At 43.7% G+C, this 14,841-nt stretch overlaps 1 protein-coding gene across 1 annotated transcript in view; it reads left to right on the top strand.

Annotated features, from left to right (window-relative positions):
• Nucleotides 1-1,615: 1,615 nt before the first annotated feature.
• Nucleotides 1,616-14,841, top strand: part of SASH1 (SAM and SH3 domain containing 1) — a 197,769-nt gene continuing 184,543 nt past the window's right edge. The window contains exon 1 of the mRNA XM_082757961.1: nucleotides 1,616-1,745. The gene's annotated coding sequence lies outside the window, so the exon portion shown is untranslated. The remainder of the gene's footprint in view (nucleotides 1,746-14,841) is intronic.

The raw sequence follows: 14,841 nt of genomic DNA on the forward strand, positions 1-14,841 counted from the left end.
ATAATAATATGTACAAACAAGTGATGCACAATACAATTGCTCACCACCCGCTGAACGATGCCCAGCCTAACCCCGAGCAGTCCAGCCTCCTCCCCCCAGCTAGCCACCCCTATATATTGTTTAGCATGACATCAGATGGTGTGGAATACCCCTTTGGCTAGTTTGGGTCAGCTGTCCTGGGTCTGTCCCCTCCCAGCTCTTACTGCACCCCCAGCCTGCCTGTTGGCAGGACAGAGCAAAAGGCTGAGATGTCCTTGGCTTGGTATAAGCACTGCTCTGCAGCTATTAAAACATCGGGGTGTTATCAGCACTCTTCTCATCCTAAGCCAAAACACAGCGTTCCACCAGCTACTAGGAAGAAAATTAATTCTGTTCTAACTGAAACCAGGACAGGAGAAAGCCTCACAAACGTCAGTGCACACTGATGTTAAACGTACCTTCTGTGTTTCAGGATTGGTGTTTACTTGTGGAGCTGCAGGCATACAAATTACCTGGCATAAGAATGATGGGATCGGCTAATACCTTATCTATGGTCACACCACCTGTGTCAGCATTAGCAGATTGGAGCGGCAAGCTGCAGCTTTTGGACACGGGATGGATGGGGCTGGCTGTCCGGTCTGGTCCTGGGCCAGAAGATGGGACAGGGCAAGGAGAGATGCACTCAGCGGGCTGGAGCTGCCAGCTCCATTCCCTTCCCTTTCCCAGCCTGGGTTCAGCGAGCAGCTCCGCAGGCAGTGCTCAGCTGAAATTCACCCTCGTGGGTTTCCTCTGGTTAAGTAGCGCTTTTATTCCTGCTCCCCAGAGAACTTTTCAAGCAGAAATAGCTCGTTCTTCTTGTTTCTTTCAACATGCAAAGCAGACCAGTGCTGTGGCCTTTCAGATACCTGAGCGGGTCTTTGTTGGTGGGTTTTTTTCGTGTTTTGTTTTGTGAGAAAGCAACCCGGGGTGGCAAATTCAGCCTGGGCTTTCAATCCAATCGGCTCTACTCGAGTGTGTGCAAAACCTGAGGTGCTTTTGCTCTTGTAGCTATTCAGTGGAAAAGTGCACGGTGTATTTAGTGCTTTGTGGGCTTTGTCTCTGTGCAATTTCACCGGCAGTGTAATCGTCTTTCCTAAGTTTTGCAGCGAGTTTTCTCCCAAGGCATCCTTCGGGGAAGGGATTGCTCAGCGGGGGCTGCCGCGGGGGCTGCGCGTCGGCAGGCGGGGCTGCCACCTAGCGGGTCCTTTTAAAATGAAAGGAATAGGGAAAAATCCTACTGAATGTCCCCCACGGGCTGAGCTTGGGGCTGGCATCGGGGTTTTAGCGACGAATGGTCCCGGAGGGGAAGCCCGCGGTGCGTGGGGCGCCGCCTGCACAGCATCGCCCTGGGCAGCCTGGCCGCGGGCGGGTCCCGCACGGCTCCCGGGGGCTGTGGGTCCGTGGGATGCTCTGTGGGGTCAGAGCAGGGGTGCTGGGGGCTCCCAGGGCATCAGGGATGTGCCACGGTGACTCGGGGGAATCGGTGGTGTCGTGTGCTTTGGTGTTTCAGGAGTAAACCTCTGAGCGGGCGTACCCTGTGTCTGCTGGAGAGGTCCGTGCTGAAAAACTCCCTCTTCCTCCCCTCCAAAAACCCCAAAAGAAGACAAATGTAGGACAAGCTCACTTCAGCAGACCAAAGAAGAAGGAAGAGAGCGTGCTTTGCTTGCGTACAAGATCACAACTTACACATGATGTAGAGGAAGGAGCTGAGACTCTGTCCTGACCTGGTAATCTTAACTGTACTTGCAATTTCTCCCCCAAATGAAATCCTTCTGATAAAGGTGATAATGTGCTTTAAATAATTTAGCCTTTCAAACTGTTCCATCCAGTTACATTCATTGAAATGAGATGATGCCTTTGGCTTTTTCTGAGGTCTAGGCTTGAAAATACAGATTTATTTGCCATTTGCAGCCAGCTCATATCAAAATATTGCTAGTGTAAGGTTGCTTGGGCTGTACTCTGGTATTACCCATTGCAACACCACTAGTCTGCTTATAGCACAGAAAAGTTGATGCATTGTGTGTGAGCTCCCCTGCTGTGCCACACCACCTCACTGAAATCAACGGAACTGAGCACGTTGGATGGGAGAGGAAATTTGGGGTTGTTTATGACATTCTTGACATTTTGCTTTACGATGGTGACCTGTGGATATAAACAAAACGCTAGAGGATTCCCTTGATTCTGTCCCATCCCCGTGACCTTGAGCATTTAAAACATGATATTCTTCATGAAATCTGAGCTTCTCCTAAACAACGTGATTCCAGGAGCTGAAACTTGAAAAATAAAGCTACCAAATATCCTCAGTTATGAAAATTATGTTACTGAATTGGCCATAATGTTTTGGGGGAAGGAAGGAGGTTGGTCATTTTTTGTTTTCAAAGCACCAGTGGATAGCATGTATTGATGAATGAGGAATGAGACAAACCTGTCCGTCCATACTGATAAATACTGTCCTGTCAAAGCCAGATGCCTGGGGGAGGGATGGGGATCAACCACTGCTTTTGCTAAGAGTCAGACCTGATGGTTCAGAAGCATGATGTCTTTGAGCCTTGGACATTTTCTTCCCATCAACTATCAAACCTTGACTTAGCCTTCACACCGTATTGTCCAGAAGTTTGATAGGTATCTTGCAGGTTATTTATAAAGTTTATATAATTCTGGCTCATTTTTGGCAGGTAATCATATCAGTCTGTGCTGCTACCTAGCTTGTGTTGGTTTTCCCATGCTGCTGGATTGCTACGTTAAGTTGCACGTTGGGATTGTGCCATAGCTGCATGAGGAACTGAAGTTTAAAAATTTCTGTTTCAAGGTCTAAAGGGGAGAGGGGAAGAGCAATAAAACCTGATGTTTATGGGGGAACTTTAGAAAAGAACAAATCAACCTCCTTTTTGTTTCCAGTCAAGATCTCTGATTGACAGAAAATTACTTTGGCTTCCAGGATTCAGGATAACAATTCTAATAAGTGGTTGCAGCCTCCTATTAATGGGTAAGCAAGATGTGTAGGAAGCCTACAACAGGAATTATGCAATTTACAGATCTTTTTTGACTGCACAAAGATCTTCACTGGTTGTGTGTCCTCACTTTTAGCATGGGCAACTTCTCTATAAGGAATATGTGCAGTATCAGGAATTCATGTAAGCACAGACCCACCTTTCATATACATTGTGCCAGTTACGGAGACTGCTGGCATCACTCCTCTGGAGGCAGCAACACCTACATAATGGGGTTTTCTTCCCCTACCAGGGATAATGCTCTGTGTATATTGTCTGTGATATAAGGCATAGTCAACAAACAAAGTATACAAAACCTAGGTCAGATGAAAATTAGGCAGCTGGAGGTAATCAGGTGCTTCCAAGAGGAGTTTTTGTTTGTTTGATTTGGTTTGGTTTGGTTTTCAAGTAAGGTTAAAATTGCTGTTCTCATTCTGGCCAAGCTTGTAAGATCTGCTAAGGAAGAAATACTGACCCACTTCCTTGGGAAGGAGCTAAAACGCATTTTTTAGAACAGTGAAGAGTTTACTGTGCATTCTCTAATTCCACACAAATGTTAGTGTCCGCAGTGTGCATGTACACAGATAAATGTAGCCCCAAAGTCCACTGATCTACTGGAGTGCTTTTGGTGCCTTCTGCTTGAAATAGTTCTTAATGTTTTTCACACCTCCCAGAGGAGTTGATTTTGGTGTCCCAGCTTCAGTTTGGCAGTGAAAGAACACCTGTTACTGCAAATTTTCATTCCTTCCAAGGTTTTCTGCTAGAGGATCTATAAAGATGAAAAGAGCAATTGGAACTCTTCCTGCAGCACACCAATTTCAAGAAGTAGCATTGTTCCTGCAAGGAAGAGGAATAAGAAACAATCACAAACATAAATAGTTACAAAATTAGAAGAAGCATTTCCCTGCTTCCTGCTGCCATATCAATTTTGAACAAGTATCCAGGCACATGAAAAAGTTTTGGCACTCACAGGTATTGAAGGCCTGTGTGAGGGTTCCCAGAGGGTGAAGACTCTGACCTCTGCTTTGAATTCCCAAAGTTGCTGTGACCTTTACCATCCTCATGTAGTATCCCTGCCCATCTAAAAGCCCCATGCTCTTACTCTGTTATTGATAAACAAAAAGAGGACTGAAGAAAATGCAGTAAAGGTGTAATGAACATTTTCCTAGCCAAATTTTGACCAGATCCTTAAAAGACTTGGTAGTATAATAATCAAGGATGATTGATGATGATTAAGTTTCCATTAGCACACCTGTGTCCAGATTTTACTAATCTCTATATTGTTTGCATTTGGAATGACTGTCTGAGATGAACAGGGACCTTTCTGCCTCATTTCTCTTTATTTGTCAATTCCTTTCTGTTGTATTCTCATGTACTGCTTTGTAATAAACAGGAAAAAGAATTCCTCTCACACCTGAGACTTTGTCGTTAGAAATGTTACCACTTCATTTAATAATTCACAATAATAAAACTGACTCCAGTATTAGGGAGTTTATTTAGAATTCAGAACTGTAGGATTTCACGATGAAAATTCACCCAGAGTATTTTGGCTTGCCAAAAGGAGATGATTTGCACAGATAGCAGTGGGGAATTGTAGCAGGGTTGTATTTGATCACTTTACCTTTGTCACAAATGATCCAAACAAACTGTTTTCAGTGATATTTTACAGTGATATTTTACACTGAGCATACGATAATTTTTAATATCCAAGGGCTAGAACCATCATGGCTGCTTATGCCTCTGCTACACTTCTAGCTCCTTTCTCATATTTTAACTTGATGAGTCTGATCCAAATTCCATTGGCATTAATGAAGAACATTCATTGACTTCAATAATCTTTGAATTGCATCTAGCATCAACCACATTAGCATAATCAAGTGAGAGGCAATTGTTATGGATGCATTATTTAGCACTGATTGGGGAGGTACCGTGAGCTCCAGTGTCAGCTGGTGTTAGATGTTATGTTATAAGGGCTTGATTATTAAATTACTATCACAGGTTATGAATCTTTGAATTGTGCTTTCATGTCTTATGGTGCAGTATTCTGTATTTATGTTATAGGTCTCTAAAGAATACATTGGAAGGGGTCAGCTTTTTTATATAATTTTGGAATCTGTAATCTGCTCTGTGAAGTAGCATTTCACACAAGCCCAAGTGAAGCGAGTGTCAAAATGTGCCTCACATTCTTGTCTGCATCACATAGCGAGACACATCCTGCATTGCTGCAGATAAGGCGCTGACCTGACCGCACTCATCCATGCATGAAGTGGGAGAGGGAGCAGGCCAACTTTCTGATGGTGTTAATTTGAGTCTGGCTCTTGGCACGCAGCGCTCTTGAGCTGCTGAAGTCCATGAAGACAAAGAAGATCAAACTACCGCTCCACATCCTGGAATAACTTTGTCAAGCCCTGAATCAGGAGGTGTGATCAGCTGTCATAAAACAGGCAGTAGCAAGAAGGAAGCATACTGCTGGCAGGCCTCACACCTATGCAAAGCCCTCATCCTGCTGTTTCTAACGCTAGTGTTACTAAACCAGTGTTTGGAGCCACTGGAGGCTCTGTCCATGCCCAGGAAGTGAGCATGGTTGGGAAAGATTTGCTACGTTCGATAGCACTCGTTAGTATTTTTTTAATCAGTATTCAGCTTGACTGAAGCTAGAAATACTTGCAGCACTAGTTGTAAATGGTTTAAAAAACATACTTGATCATAACTGGAGTGAGCAATGTCAGAGGCCGCAGTGGTGTGGGAACAGGAGACAAGGTATTTTCAACAGTGATACTCTCAAGTTTGTTAATGTTGCTGGAGCAATTAAAAATAGTTTTGTCAATGATCGGGGGTTTTCCAAAGAGCCGAAGGGGGCATAGGTCTCTGCTGTAAGCTAGCTGCTTGCCTTCCAGGAGCACATAATTTAATTCGTTAGGTTTGCTATTAGCAAAGTACAAAATGATTAACTGTCATATTAGCCAATGCATAGACTTGTGTCAGCAGTTAGGAGAATTTTACTTAGATCCTAACCTCCAGGCTGATGGACTCCTGTGCCAGCTCAGGACTTCATCAGTCAATAAAAGTTGATCTGCAACCTTATTTCATGTTGCAAAAGCCACACCTCACCCAGTAAAACAGAAGGGAAATCTTTCTCTGCCTTGTAAGACTGAAATAAAGATGCTGGAGAAGTAAGTGCTTTAAATTCTGGGGCAGAGAAACACGTGCGTGTTGTATTTGGCATGGCGGTGTTGCGGTGGCTGTCCTGGTCACCCAGGGTAAGAGAATAGATGGCACGTGGGTATTTAACATTAGTGCTGAGGTCTGCTTAAAAACAGGCCCTTGAAATCACAAGGTGCTTGCAATCTTTATAGGAACCAAACCAAATCTGTCTCACAAATCAAAGAAGATGTGCTGTTGGGCTAAGGATTAACATTTGTAAGAAATTATTTACATGTGCATGATTTTAACATGTAGCTACTTACATAGGTATTGAAATTAAAATGTAATGTTGGGGTGCTTCTGCCTAGTACAGGCAAAAGCTGGGAGCTAGGTGATGGACATGTGAAAACGTTCAAACCTTGTTTTCTGAGGGGATCAATATAAAAGAACTTCAGGATGGGTACATAAAGGTGATTTACTTTTCACCTTTTTCTGGCTTACTGCAGAAAAAATGTAATTGAACTTCAACTGGTCTCTGAATTATTTGGCCTTCTGTTAAGGCAGCAGAGAGATCTTTGATAGATGTTTATTATGATCCTGATGGAAGATTTTATGCTATGCATCATGAGAATCAAGGGAGAGAGAAAAAAAAAAAAAAAAAGAAGAAGAAGAAAAAAATAGACTTTTAAAGATGGTTTCTACTGCATGCCATTTCACCTCTGTGGTTTTTCTTGCTGTCTCTATCCCAAGTTCCCACTTATAGCATCCAGTAATCCACAAGCTGCCATCACTCACCCCGTGCTCTTCGTTTTCACCCTCCCCTCCAAGTTATTAATCCAAAACTAAGAACTCAGCTGCTTTCCCATTTTCACCAGTTTTTCTCCACAGGTTTTCTAACTATTGAAATTTTTCTCTAGCCTTTGAAAGAACTGGTGTAAGACCATGTAATTTTCAGTCAAAATGAAATTTTGTGACAGGTTCAAATGGTTCTCAAGGTAAGAACGACTAAGAGAAATGAAGTAATGTCATTGGGGTAAAGTAATTGGGGTCTACAAAAATTCCTGAGCTCAGCTCAGAATATATTTCCACCCGTTGGCCTCAACGTACGGTGTCCAAAACAACAGAGAGGGCAGTGGAGACATCCTGGTTGTGACTGGAAAGCCCAGAGGGTTCAGGATCCTTTTTAATGGGACAAAGAGGTCTGTGTTTCACCCAATGCCAGGAGGACTGTATTCATTTGCCAACTTGCAGGGTTCACAGAGCCGAGCAGGAAAAACATACACGCTGATAAGGAACAGTCTGCTGGCTTTTGCGAATCAAAGAGCCTGAAAAGCCCTAAGAATAGATTTATTGCTGAACAACATCCTTTCTAGCTATTTACTTCTGGACAGATACAGGATGGTGGGCATCCTGTTTTAGGCCGCTTTGTTTGCGCAAGCAGAACAAGTAACCGCGACCAAGCGCCGACCAACAAGAAGTTGATCCCACATTGGGGCTGGCAGGCAATCCGCCACGGGACCACCGCTTTTATTTTCCACCCTTGCTGCAGAAAAACCGACCAGCGCCTCACGGGGCCGTTCGCAGCCTCCCTGAGGCAGCCGTGGCGTCCCCCCCGCTCCCCTCCTCGTCCCCCCCGCTCCCCTCGGCCCGGCCGCACGGGGGCGCTGCGCCGCCGGCCCGGCCCCGGTTGTGGCGGCGGCCGCGGGGGCTCCGCGGGTTCCGCTCCCCGGCTGGGGCCGGGGCCGGGCCCGGCGGCTCCGTGCTGGCGGCCCCATGGGGCCAGCGGCCCTCCGCCGCCTCCTGGTGGCTCCGCTCCCGGCCGCCTGCCGGTTTTTAGCCAGGGGTTGGGTTTTGAACCTCCACGAGGTTCACCTGTGAAGGCAGGTTCGCCAGAAGGCTTGGGGATAGGCAGGTGAAGCAAACGGCAGGTGTTAGGCTGCGGTCTCCTAATTAGCAGACAGTCATTAGGGGGTTCCAGCCCACCTCCCCGTTTTAATTTACTGCAGAATTGTTCCCAAGCTCTTCAGTCTCTCGCCTCAGGGCACAAATGGGGTCTGCACGTATATGGAAAAGAAATCGCAGCATTTAGGTGGTCCCTGGGTCTTGTTATCCCTATTTCTCAAAAAATGCACTGTAATTTCTCCTGTGCTTTTGTTGGAGGTTTTTAAAAATTGTTATATTAAAATGTTAAGTAAGTTTTTGTAACTTCTTCCTATCCCAGCGCTTTCTGTGCATTAATCCAGTAATGCATCGTGGCAGTGTGGATATTTTTAGCACGCAGCTTAGGATGAACGTGATGATACGTATATGCACAGCAAGCAGGAACCCACACTTGTGCTCCATACGTAACTTCATACACCTTAGGGACTTTGACTTCAGAGACACATAAATGCGAGCCTCTGGCTTGGAGCTATCTTTCTTTTGGCTGCACATAGCACCCAGTAAAAGTTCATATCTGGCACGTCATTTTTGAGGTGTGGCAGAGTTATAGATGGTAATAGGAGTTGAAGTTTCACAAATGAGTATGTCAGAGACATGTATGATTTCTCGAGTTCCTTCACTGTACATTGTGCAAGCATTCAGTTAGCTGAGGCATACTTAGCTCTTGAATCATAAGGAAAATGCCACTACCCAGCTTGCTTGCAAACTCGTTTGCTTAGAAGCCTCATTGCATCAGCAAAAACAACAGTGTGTCTTTAGAGTGCTGTGTGGAGCACGATGTTTTCTTTTCTTCGTTCAGTCATTTAAATGGTTGGAGCAATACTTTTGACAAGGAAGCAGTAATTTCATTGTAATGGACCGTTTTTCACGTGAAACCGAGTTTTGGAATAAAGTGATGGTGAGTAAACCATGTGAGCGGGGATGGGGGGACTATTTTTGTTCTGACTTTAATTCAGTAGTTTCTGAAAACTAAGATGGAAGTGATTTTCGTATTCTGACTGCGGGGTTGTATGTTTCTCATTAAACGGGAAACATATCGATTAAAGCAGGGGGGAGACAGCAACAGGCATGCTCACTGTCGTGTTCCATGAGAAAGCGGAATGTGAATGCTGTGCTAATAGCGAGATGCAAGTCTGATCCTCAGTTAGTTGTTACAACTTCTTCCGAAAGGGAGACATGTCAGCTGATTGAATAGATGTATTTTGTCCAAGCAGCTGCTTTTAACACAATAGAAACCTAGCTTTTCAAAATCATTTGTGGAATTGTTACGTATGAGTTTAAAGAGGTGTGGTTTTTCTTTAGAGAAAAAGGAAAAATAAAAATAAATACTAATTTCATTTCCAATGGGGGATTTTTTTTAAATGGCTAACTATGATGAGTGTCTTTCTGGAAACTATATTCTCTGTATTAACTGTTTTCTTCACGTTCTGTATATAGCCTTTTTATTTTTTTTTTCCTCTTTTTTGCCATCAGAATTCAAATAATATTTTGGTCATTGAACTATCGGTTTCAGCCAAAGAGGGTTGCATGTTTCTTTTTTTTTTTTTTTTTTTTTTTGTTAAATACAAGTTCATAGTCTTTACCCATAAGACTAAAAAGGCCAGACAAAATAATAGGTGCCTAAGTATAGGGAGGTGCCTAAGTATAGCTGCAGGTTAGAACAAGTAAACTTTATTGTGCCTTCTCTTGTTGCTTATGGTAATCAGGACATTCATATTAGCCTGATGAAAAGGAAAAATCAACTGGAGGTTTTCTGAAGTAACTTAGGGATCACATTTTTCTGAGGGAGAAAGACAGAATGATCTACTTGGTAGAGCATATGATCAGTGTGTCTGGCTTACATGTATGTCCTCAGGCTCTGCCACAGGCACGCTTACATGAGCTCAAGGGAGTCAGTGTACCACCAATTTGACTACACTTGCTTACAAAGTGAATCGTGCCTTACTTGCGTACTGAGGTACACCCCAAAATCTTTGTTTGCCTGTTTTTAAAATATCAGTAACTTCTGTCTGCTCCACAGGGCAGCTGTGATTCTTGCTTTGGCAGTGTATTTAGTCTCTGCTGACACCGTTCCAGCCATTGCTAGCTCTTTCTTCCATACTCAGCATTGCTGTTGGGAGAGAGTAATTAATATAAAATGTGTTCCAGTCTTAGAAGTCATATTTGTATTTCCTTCTTTTTTTTTTTTTTTTTTAAAAAAAAAAAAAAAAAAAAAAGCCCCCAAAGTAAGTCTTTGGCTGTCCAACTGCTGAAGATACAGGTGTACACAACCAAGTTGCATTTTAGAAATGTATGAGCTATGCTAATCTTTGCCCATATAATTTAGTTCACATTTACAAGCTATGAACTTCTTCATTTTGCTGTCTTGTATAAATGATTTGTACAGAAGTCATTAGCTTGTGACTGCAGGTGTGCAAGTGGAAGTGAATATCCCGTTGAACCTTTAGGCCATGATCTGGTCATAAACCAAGGGTTTTGCTACCTCTGTGGCTGCCTGAACATGCACGCTGAGCATGTTCCCATGCGGGGAAGCTACCTTTACAGTTGGGTTATTTCAAGTGAGCTTGTGTCTGTGGCAGCTTTGGAAGTGTTTCTCCTTAATACTTTGATAACTGGTTGAAATATTTCTTAAACATAAAAGTGAGAGAGCAGCTCAGTTTGCTCTTTTTCTGGAGTGGCTGGTTTTCCTCTGCCTCTCTCCCAGAACAGTAGCATTTCATCCTCACTCGCCTATGGTCTCCTCGCATCAGTATCAGTCCTCCGTATTGGATTATAGGGCCAAGCTATGTCACATGGCAGAGGTAAAAAGAAAAAAGCTCTTTGAGGGATGCTAACGCTTCAGTAACAGTGCTGGAGCCATTCTCCTGATCACAGGCATTTTGCTTACCTCAATTCCAGTTCTGCGCTTTGATAAAGAAATTCAGAATAACCAGCATGTCAGGGTAAAACGTGTAACAGTGGTGGGAAGGTGTTTAGTGCTATGCTCTGACCTTGAAAACAGGGCTGTGGGAGGGAGATGATTAAAGCATCATGGCTAGTTGATGCAGGACAACCAAATCCTGTGGAAAGATATTTTTTCCACTTCCTGCAAGATGCAGATTTTCATCCATCTCATGGGCTCAGGAGTGCCCTTGCCATCACTGCCATCAGCTGAAGCACTTCATTTGCCACGCAGCCAGTCACCAACTGTATCTCCTGGTGAAGGGCAGGGGTCTCAATATAAATCCAGAATTATTGTGGCTTGCCAATTAGGGGTGTTCGAAACAGACTGTGAGAAGGAAAGCTCCAAATAATGGTTGTCAGGTCACAGGTTCAACGGGTTTTGTTCTGTCTGTCTAACCATCGAGACAGGATGTGCGGGAGTTTGCTGCTGGCAAGCCCAGTGTCACTCTACTAAGATTTTGGGGACGTGGTTCAAAAACTTGGCTCTGCAAAACTGTAAGTTAACTGGAGGTGTTACCACTTTCACCATACAATGGAAAGGGATCACTCTTTCATTTAATTAAAAGCACTAAAGCAAAGTTATTCTAAAAAGTGCTTGAGATGACATAAAAGCACTTGTAGGTTTTACACATGGATTTAAAAAACACAGAAGAAATCATGGTTTAAAGAGAAAGTAACCTTTCTTTTGAACTCAGGTCTTCCACAGCATCAGATATGGTTGGGCTGCATCTTCTCCTTGTGACACGTTTTGGAAATGCTGATCATAGTCAGCTTCTCTTGCCAAGATGAGGTTCCCAATGTTCTTGAGAGGCCTGCTCTTGTCTACTTGCAGTCTGCCAACATCCAAAATGCTTTACCCAGGGACTGCTGATCCATTTGCATGTTATGTTGTGGTCCTGCTGCTTTTATTGTAGTTAGGTAGCAGACCACAGAGCATTCTGGAATATGTCCTATATGCAACTATTATGGAAAAATATCTTTTTTTTCCCCTTCCTCCTAATTCTCACTCCCGTTTTGCCACCTCAATTTATATTTTGCATTTATTTTTCGTCGTGTCTGTGGAACTAACCGAAAGCATTGCACCTGCTGCACACCCGCATTTGTTTTCTGTTAAATCATCCAAATTCCGAAAATCCCAACCCAATATTTGCAGGTAATCTGCTCATCTGGAAGACAATAACTTTCTAGGATCAGGTTGAAGGCTATGTGCTTCCCCAGAGAAAAGACACGTATACTGATGTGTTTATGCTTTGTAATAATAATATTTGTCCATGTGAGAAAGTGTGAAGTTTTTTTCTTCTGCCACACCATATGGCTTATGACTATTTACAATCCAAACAATAACAGCTGCTGCTGTGTAAGAGAAGTCATTTTTCTGAGCTGGAGATGCGCTGAGTAGTGAATGACAAAGTGCATGTCCACAGATGTATTCCAAATACCCGAATTTACCACTCAACATCCTGTCTGTTATTCTCTTCTTGGAAACTGGTGGAGCTTTTTTTTCCATGCTTAGCTAACGGGGAGGGCTTTGACAGCTTGGTTTGGGAAACTTTTCATGTTTTGTATTTTACTTTTATATGCTTATAGAGAATCTGTGTCAGGCGACTGCTTTCCAAAGAGGAGAAGGGAAGGACATTCTGGTTGGGAGCTCAGCAAAATGAAAGTGAATCATGCTCTTAATCCCTTTCACAGAAAAGCAGTTGACTCTTACAGTCAATAGCTGAGAAGTTTCTAGTTGGGAAAATAAACCAGGTAGTCTTTAGACCTTTAAAACGCGGGTCACTTACTGCCCTTTGTTGCTGGCATGCTTGGTCTGGATTTCAGCAGTACACAGATACATACGTACCCTGTGCATTTCTCAGCTACTATCAGCCATTTCAGGTTCCTATCAGTTGTCTGTTCAAGGCTCTTTTTTTTTGTGGTTGTCCATTGGGCATGCTGATGAATTCCTGAGTTTTTGTATCAGGCTTTGTAATAGGTGACTTACCGTTGTCAGTCGGTCCTGTCACCAGCAAGAGGACAATTGCAAGATACCATACAATTGGTCTGCATACCTGGCCCTTAGCTACGGGGCTCTGATTGGAAATGACATTTAAACCTCTGCCTGTTTCCGTGCCTGTCAGCAGCTCTCTGGAGCCGTGGTTCTCTCATATTTACACCAAGTCGCTCCTGTGCCTGCTCTTTCCCAATGGGTTAGACGATTGGCACATCGTATTTATTATGATTTATCTCAAAAAAGCGTATTCCAGGGAGGATGAAATGATTGGGGGGCTATTCCCTGGGCATATTCTTGCTGTCACACAATAATCTAGCTGTGCTCATTAGCTAAAAAGAATTGCAAGTGTCCTGCAGTTGACACTTTGTCCCCCATGAAGCTTTGCTGGTAAATAAAACCCTCTGGATTTCATCCCACTTGGGAGTGCCCTGAAAGGGGGCTGTGAATGCAGGTGACCACGCTTTCTAACAGTGTCACGGTGGAGCCTTCTCATTGAAAAGCCTTAAAATTAAGGTAGATTAATTGCTCGATGTATAACAATTTCTATAATTTACATTTTTTTATTATTGTTATTTTTTTAATATATCTGTAAGTACTCCTGTGTCACTGGGGTTTTTCATGTCAGGGCTACAGACACCATAGAAACAAAAGGGCTGAAAGGAACTTTCTGGTGCAGTTGGGCTGGCAGCCCCAAAAACCTCACTGCTTCGATGGTTACAAACAACAACCCTTCAATTTGGATGCCTTTGTGGTCGCCTTACAGAGAGATGTTTTTAACTGGAATAGTTTTCTTCCGTCTGCTTGATGCAAGCAGCTCTCCATCTCAGACTTTGCTTTAGTGGCGTGAATGGCTTCTGCTCATCTCCCCACATGTGATGAATGCTCTGCTGCACGATTACACCGGCTCTTACGGTTCCTCTTCCACGACTGTGCAGCAACCAGAGGGGTTTGGAGGAAGGAAACCCTCACAGAAGCAAACAGGCTCTTAGGACTGACAAGAACGGGCTGGTTCCACATTTGGAAAAAGTGGGGCTCCGCGTAGATGCAAGTCACATCCTTTTATTGTAGAGCCTGAGCGATTCAGCTTACAGTTAATGAAAAATCTCCTTTGTAAACCCACGGGCTGTGGCGCGGCTCCGGGCAGCTGTGGTTCCATAATTCATGTGCTGAGTCAGCTCCTCCCGATGCGAGTGAAGGAGTTACCGGGGAACGTGCTCCTCGGTGTGAATTTCATCTCACTTGCCAGAGATAAATGGGATTACCAGAAATATTTGTATGGAAGGCCATAAGCACAGCCTTAATCTACATTGGGGCTAAGGGAAAGAGCTTCTAACGTATTCGTAACAGAAAAGCGGTGATAGGTACTGTCTCCTGCCCCATTTCTGCTTCGCTGGGAGAGACAAATTGCTTCAGCTTTCTTGGATCAATGCAGCTCTGCCCGGGTTAAACTTGAAGCTGCACGAAGAGAAATCAATATAAAAAAATATGACAACAAAAATGGCAGATGGGAAAAATTGCTCTATATAAACTAAGCCTACGGTTTCTCATGGCCTTTGCCTGCCAAAGCTATTCCATGAGCAGTAACAATGGATTGCATAAACAAATTTCAGGGATTGATGGAATTTGATTTCACACTTTGTTCTTTCTAGCTGTCCGCGACGTTAAGCAGGGAATCCATTTCAGTACCCACTATGCAAAAGTCTGGAAACAGCTGGGATTATTTACTGCTAGGCTGCTGCCTAGGGATAGCTGGGCTTGTTGGCAGCTCCGCGTTACAGCAATCAGTGTCAAGAAATCTCCTGGTGGATA

The sequence above is a fragment of the Aythya marila genome, assembly GCF_965140915.1.
Source record: "Aythya marila genome assembly, chromosome: 3".
NCBI classification, from domain to species: domain Eukaryota; kingdom Metazoa; phylum Chordata; class Aves; order Anseriformes; family Anatidae; genus Aythya; species Aythya marila.